A 7,690-nucleotide genomic window follows, 5' to 3' on the forward strand; every position below is an offset into this window, starting at 1 on the left:
AGGTTTTTGCTATAGGGCACGTGCACTCGCCAGACAGACAGAGAGAGACAAAGAGACAGAAAGAGAGAAATCACCCCCCAGGGAGGATGGCCACGCCGCAATCCCTTCTCCTCCTATTGGGATCTTGGGCACGCACGCACACACACCCGGTGTGTTTAAGCCGCCGGGTCCGGGACTTGAACTGCAGTCGACTACGTGGGAGTCCAGCGACATAGCCATTATGCCAACTGCTGGTCCCATCTCTACTAAAATACAAAGTTGTAGGGGACAGCGGGTGGTGGGGGGGTTGAGGCCTGGGCTCCCACATGGCTGACTGGGAGAAGGCAAGAAATCAGCTCCTTGGATGGCCACACCACAATCCCTTCTTCTCCATTCTCCTCTTGGAATTTTGGGCATACGCGTACACACACCTGGCATGATTTTTAAGCCTCCAGGTCCAGGACTCGAACCACGGTTGACTATGTGGGAGTCCAGCAATGTAACCATTACACCATCTGCTAGTCTCTTGTTTAGGTCTTTAATCCACTTCAAGTTGATTTCTTTTTTTTAAAGAATTATTTATTTATTTTTAGTTTGCTATAAGGCACATTTGCTCACTAGAAAGAGAAAGAGAGAGAGAATGTGAGAAAGCAAGCCACCAGGTCTAGGGCTCAAAACATGATCAGTCATGTGAGAATCCAGTACCTTAACCATCATGCCACCAGCCAACTCCTCAAGTTGATTTTTGTGTGTCACATGGCAAGGATCCAGTTTTATTCTCTTGCATGTTGATATACACTTTTCCCAACACAACTGAAGAGACTACACTCTCTCCATTGAATCTCTTGGTGCCCTTGTCAAAAATGAGTGGATTATAGGAACCAGCAGTTGGCGTAATGGCTATGTTGCTGGACTCCTATGTAGTCGACCGCGATTTGAGTCCCCGGACCCGGTGGCTTAAACTCACACTGGGCACGTGTGCGTTCATGCCCGAGCTCCCAAGAGGAGAACGGAGGAGAAGGGATTGCGGTGTAGCCATCTCCCCAGGGAGTGATTTCTCGCTTTCTGCCTCTGTCTTGCTGGTGAGCGCACATGCCCTATGGCAAAAACCTTTCAAAAAAAAAAAAAAGAGTTGACTATGTATGCTTGGGTTTATTTCTGGCCCACTATTCTGTTCCATTGGTCTGTGTGTCTTTTATTTTTACGCTAGTACCATACTGTTTCGATCACTATAACTTCATAAAATAATTTCAAATCATGACAAAGTAGGATTTATCTCTGGGATTCAAGAGCTGCTTTAATTTATGGAAATCAATCCATGTGAAATACCACTAAGTTAATGGAATGAAAAATAAACATTACATGATTATCTCAATAAATGCAAAAAAACATTTGACAGTTCAGTATCCCTTCTTGATGAGAATTCTGGACAATTTATATATAGGGGAAATTTCTTGAGCACAATAAAGTCACTTATGAGAATCAGCTCAAAGGAAATGGGACGTTCTCCCTCTGAAACCAGACGAGACAGGATGTCCACTCCTACCCTGCCCGTTAGACGTGGCACTGGAGATATGAGCACGAGCAATCAGATGAAAAATAGAAAACCGAACATGACATGGTCCTAAAGACTGGGCCAGCAACCAGTGGGACGGTGGGTAAGGGGCTGGATCTCACGCAAACGACCGTGCGGTTTGAATCCCAGACCCAGACCTGAGAAACACTCGGGGTGCATGTGTGTGCGTGTGCCCAAAGTTCTGAGGAGAGAAATGGAGGACAGGGGAGCCTAGAGGGACCCTTCGCCCATGGAGGGGTGCTTTCTCACTTTCCTTCTCTCTCCTCTAGCAAAATAACCAATAATCAGGACCGGCAGGTGGTATGGCAGCTAAGGGCACTGGACTACCACATGGCCAACTGTGGTTCCAGTCCCGGACCTGGCAGCTTGCTTTCTCGCTTTCTTTCTCTCTCCTCTAGCAAAATAGCCAATAGTAAAAAGATAAAGTGACTGTCCCCTCCTTCGGAGTGTGGAGAGAGTCGAGGTGCTCAGCCCCGTCTCGGTTTCCATCGTACTTGTTAGGTTTGGTGGGTGTGAGTGTGTATGCTTAATGTCAATCTCAAGAGAGAGAAAGCCTAAGTGACACTCTAAACGTGACAGAACTTCCATCTCACTGTCCTGGAAGCAAAGTCCAGGGGAAAGGAGCAGGGCTGGTGGGCGGGGAGGCCCCTTCTCTGCCAAAGACAGGAGCAACAGCCTGGCGGCCAAGATGCTTAGCAGGAGGAGGGACTGGGAGTCCTTCCCAGAGCGACCAGCGCTGAGTCAGCTCCCACTGTCCACTATCAGTGGCTCTCAGCTGCAAGGAAGGCTGAAACGTGCATCCTTAACTGGGGAAGCCTGGCACCCCCCCATGAATCAGGGGTCACTGAGAAAGGGGGAGCACTCGTACTCAGGGCCAACCCGTGGTCTCCACCTAGCGCTAACAACCACACACTCCCCTGCACATCTTCTGTGCATTCTGACTTCCCTGCTCCCCCTTTCCTCCAGCCATTCCCAGTCCTCTGGGTTCATATAAATGTCAGTGGGCCTCAATGAGGCCTGTGGTGCTAAGGGCCCTCCGGGAAGTCGGAAAGCGCCTTTGTTTTGTCCTCGCTCATGAGTGACAATTTCACTCATGACAGAGTTCCAGGGGACAGTGGTTTTCCCTGGCTTCTATTTCTGCTGCTGCTACTGGGCCAGCCCAGGGCTTGGTGGTTAAGGTGGCTGGTCCCCACATAGCCGACCCTGTGGTTCAAGTCCTGGCCCCAGCAGCTTGAAAAACACATCAGGTGAGTGTGCATGAGGTGTGTGTGCGTGCAAGCCACAAATCCTGAAGGTAGGGAGATGGAGGAGGGATTACACATGACCATTCTCCGTAAGGGGTGTTTCTCCCTTCTCTCTCTCTGTATTTTTCTCTATGAGCTCATGTGCTCTCTGGCGATTTGAAAAAAAGTAGATCTCCATCCTACGGGTGTGAAGTGATAATTCACTGTGGCTTAGATCTGTAGTCTTTGATGACTGCGTGCTGAGCACCTTTTCATGTGTTCATCCGCATTTTGTATGAAAATAGAAATGCGTGCTGTGAAAATGGGTGGATTTCAAATTCTTGAGGGCACCAAGATGAACTTTTTTAAAACGGGTCCTTGCCATAGGATGCATGCACTCTCAGAGCGAGAGTGACAGTGAGAGGGAAAGTGAGGAACCGCCCCGTGGGGGTGACCACACCGCAATCCCTTTCCCTCCATTCTCCTGGGATCCTGGGCACACATGCACACATGCCCGGCTGGATTTTCAAGCCCCAGGACCAGGACTCAAACTGCAGCCAGCCATGTGGGAGTCCGGCGGCATTACCATTATGCAATCTGCTGGCTCCAATAAACTTGCATTTTAATTCCATTTTTCCATGAGCTTTTTGAAGCCCCTTCATATATCCTCTTTGGAGAAATGTCTCTTCAAGCCCTTTGCCAGAGGGCATATGCACTCACTGGAGAGGGAGAGTGGAGAGCGAGCCATGAGAAAGCGCCCTGTCCACTGCAGGGTAGTCATGCTGGGTCTTTTTTCCTCAATTTCTCCCTCTTCATGCTGTTGGACACCCATGCACGTGCGCCTGGGGTGTTTCTCAAGCTGTCAAGTCCTGGACTTGAACTGAGCAATGAGCCATGTGGAATCCAGCTGCCGTAACCACCATGCCACAAGCTGGTTGGCCCCTTTTGCCTTTTTTTTTTTTTTTCATAAGGCATGTGTACTTGCCAGAGAGAGAGACAGAGAGAGAGAGATCATCCCCTGGGGGGTGACCACACCACAATCCCTTTTCCTCCATTCTCCTCTCAGGATTTTGGGCTTACACACAGGTGTGCCTGGTGTGTTTTTAAAGCCACTGGGTCGAGGACTCGAACTGCAGTTGGCCATGTGAGAGTCAAGAGCCTTAACTACCACGCCACCTGCTGGCCCCTACCCATTTAAAAATTAGGTTACTTGTCTTTCCTTTGTTGAATTGTGCAAGTTCTTCATATATTCTGGATACTATACCTTTATCTAATATACGGATTTTTAAATATTTACTCCCATTATGTGAGTTATCATTTCACTTTCTTTTAAAAAATATTTTTAAAAGAATTATTCATTTAATTTTCTTCTTCTTTTTTCAATTTGACCAGAGAGAGAGAGAGAGCAAGCCACCAGGTCTGGAACTCAAACCATAGTCAGCCATGTGAGAGTCCAGAGTCTTAACCTCTATTTTTTTTTTGGAGAGGTTTTTGCTATAGGGCACGTGTGCTCGCCAGACAGACAGCGAGAGACAGAGAGACAGAAAGCGAGAAATCCCCCCCCAGGGGGGGTGGCCACGCCACAATCCCTTCTCCTCCATTCTCCTCCCGGGATCTTGGGCACACACGCACACGCGCCCGGCGTGAGTTTAAGCCACCGGGTCCGGGACGCAAACTGCGGTCGACTACGTGGGAGTTCAGCGACATAGCCATTACGCTAACTGCTAGTCCCATCATAATATAATTCTTAAAAACAAAATTTATGCTGGGAACCTAAACCTCTCCAAAAAAAAAATTTATGCTGAGTATTTTATTTGTGTAAAGCGAAATCATTTTCCTCATTTCATTTCTGGATGATTTATTCCTAGTGGATAGACTTAACAATTTTTTTCTTTTCATTTTTTGTTTTTTAAGAGAGATTTTTTTGCTATAGGGAGCATGTGCTTGCCAGAGAGACTGTGAGAGATGGAGAGACAGAAAGTGAGAAATCAACACCTGGGGGGCATGGCCACCGCAACCCCTTCTCCTTCATTCTCTTTTTGAATTTTGTGCATTCACGCACACACGCCCAGTGTGAGTTTTAAGCTGCTGGGTCCGGGACTTGAACCACGGTCTACTATATGGGAGTCCAGCAATGATGTAACCATTGTGCCATCTGCGGATTCCTTTTTCTTTTTCAATTGCTACAGGCATGTGTGCTCACCAGGGAGAGAGAGAAAGCACCCTCCCGTGGGACATGGTTAAGCTCTGTCCTTCCCCTCCACTTCTCCAGCTTGTCAGGGTTTGGGGTGGGGATTCCAAACCGCAGCCAGCCACAGGAGATCTGGCTCCCAGCACGCACAGCTTAACCGCTGCCGTACAGGGCCGGCCCGACGACTGCTTCTTGGTGTGTTGATCTTGTGTCCTGTAACTCTGCCGAACTTACCAGCTCTTTCTGTGGATCCTTTAGGGTCTTCTGCACATAAGCCATGTCACCTGTGAATAGTGACAGTTTCACTTCTTTTTGGCTCAGAGGAGGAAACGGCTGTCTCCAGGCCCCATCCTGACCAGAGCATGCTCCAAGGCCATCTGTAGGCTGCACTGGGGGTGAGTAGGGTGGCTGCTCAGCTGGTCAAGGTCTGACTGTGCTGAGGTTTCCGGATGGAGGCTGGACAGCAGGACAGGGGGACCTAAGAGAACACACAATCATTCTGAGACCAGCAGATGGCGGAATGGTTACATTGCTGGACGTAGAGCCGACCACGGTTCAAGTCCTGGACCTGGCGACTTGAAACTCACACTGGGCATGTGTGTGTGTGTGCCCAAAATCCCAAGAGGAGAATGAAGGAGAAGGAATTGTGGTGTCGCCATCCTCCCAGGGGGTGATTTCTCACTTTCTCTCTCTGTCTCTCTGGTGAGCACACGGGCCATATAGCACAATTCTCTCTTAAAAAAATAATGTTCTGGGAACCAGCAGTTAGCGTAATGGCTATGTTGCTGGACTCCCACGTAGTCGACCGCGGTTCGTGTCCCGGACCCGGTGGCTTAAAAAACTCACGCCGGGCGCGTGTGCGTGCGTGCCCAAGATCCCGAGAGGAGAATGGAGGAGAAGGGATTGCGGCGTGACCATCCCCCTTGGGGGGTGATTTCTCGCTTTCTGTCTCTATGTCTCTCTCTGTCTGGCGAGCGCACGCGCTCTACAGTGAAAATCTCTCTCAAAAAAAAAAAGTTTTATTTATTCAGCACCTATTAACTGAGCACCTTGTAGGCCCTCGGAATATAGCAGTAGACAAAGAACCCTGGTCTCCTGAAGTGGTCTCTCTGAAGAGGATTTCAAAATGCTTGTGAAAAATGAAAGTACAAGTTTACTTCAGTGCAAAAAAAGTTTGAAATCAAGCACAATTTTTTCATAACATGCATTTCCATGAACTTTTTGGAGACCCTGGTAGGCCCAGTGAAAAGACCCATCCAGGTAGAGGTGACCAGGGAGGGGAAGTGAAGGCCTGCTCAACACAGCCCCGCTGCATCCTGGAGCCGAGCACAGCCCTGTATGTACCCTTGACAGAGGAGGAAGCCGGGCTGGAGAGATAAGGCGTCTTCACTGGGGCCCTAAGCAGTCCTGAAGGCCCAACCTCAGTGGGTGGGTAGAGCCCTGGAAGGGAGAGCATGGTGGGGTGTGGGGTGGAGGCGGGCTATCAGGGCCGCTCTGCCGCAGTCCATTTGCGTGGGAGCTCTGCTGGTTGCTAGGGGGACTCTGGGAGGGCCCCTGCACCGCCCTCAGGGTAGTTAGCACAGGGCAGAGTTTCTGCCCCCTTCCCCTCACGGACGCTGCTTGCCAGAGCCTTCCTGGTCTCCGAGGAGGTGCTCCGCTGAGCTTCTGGGCCCCACATGACCTGCTGCCACGCGTGTCTGCTCAGGTCAGTGGGAGGCGCCCGTGTTCTGGGTACCCTGCCCGCAGCCCAGACTGCCTGGCTGCTCAGGGTGGCCTGCTCAGTGTCCGTCATCCTGGCGAGGAAGGGGTCTTTTTAAGTGGTGAGCTGGTCAGAGACCTCAGCACGTTCCAGGGGGTGGGACCCCGATGGCAGAACGGGATGCAACCTCCTACGTGACTGAAGTCTAAACTGGGGTACCAAGTCGGCCCTTAGGGTGGGGAGGGACGCAAACAGGACGGTTCTAGGTTCTAGGGACTCAGTCCGCAGGTCCTCACCTTCCGCACTCCCTTCCCTGCTCTTCTTGGGTCTGAGGACTGCCCTCGATGATCACTTTCCAAACTTAGAAGAATAAAGGTCTTCCCCAGGGGGGCATCGCCTGGGCCTGGGGTTTAAGCACTTTCTGGGCAATGCCCCCCCCCAAGGTTGGGGCTTCCTTCAGCAGCACTTCCCAGCGCCCAGCTTTGGGGGTCTCAGCAATCCTGCGCACTGGCTCTGTGCCTGGGTGAGTGTACTCAGAGGTGCCCGCACTTCGTTATCCATTGCCAGCTGGGTGTCCCTGCCCTGCTTGAAATAAACCCAGTGACCCCAGGGGCCTGAGATGGGACAGCCACACAAGGAAGTTCCACCCTGCAATAGCAATTGGTAGGTTCATTGGGCACCAGAAGAACGGTTTGTTTCTGACGTTTTCCCTGGAGTCTAACATGCGCTACCCACCCTCTTACACCTGGATTGAAGTCGGCTTCTTCCTTTTTTTGGAGAGGTTTTTGGTATAAGGCGCAGGCACTTCCGCTCGCCAGAAAGACAGAGAGAGACAGAGAGACAGAAAGGAGAAATCACCCCCCAGAGGGGATGGCCACACCGCAACCCCTTCTCCTCTCAGGATCTTGGGCATGCACGCACACACATCTGGCCTGAGTTTAAGCCACCGGGTTCGGGACTCAAACCGCGGTCGACTGACTACATGGGAGTTCAGCGACATAGCCATTACGCTAACTGCTGGT

This window comes from Tupaia chinensis, unplaced genomic scaffold (assembly GCF_000334495.1).
Source record: "Tupaia chinensis unplaced genomic scaffold, TupChi_1.0 Scaffold143602_1, whole genome shotgun sequence".
Classification (NCBI taxonomy): Eukaryota; Metazoa; Chordata; class Mammalia; order Scandentia; family Tupaiidae; genus Tupaia; species Tupaia belangeri.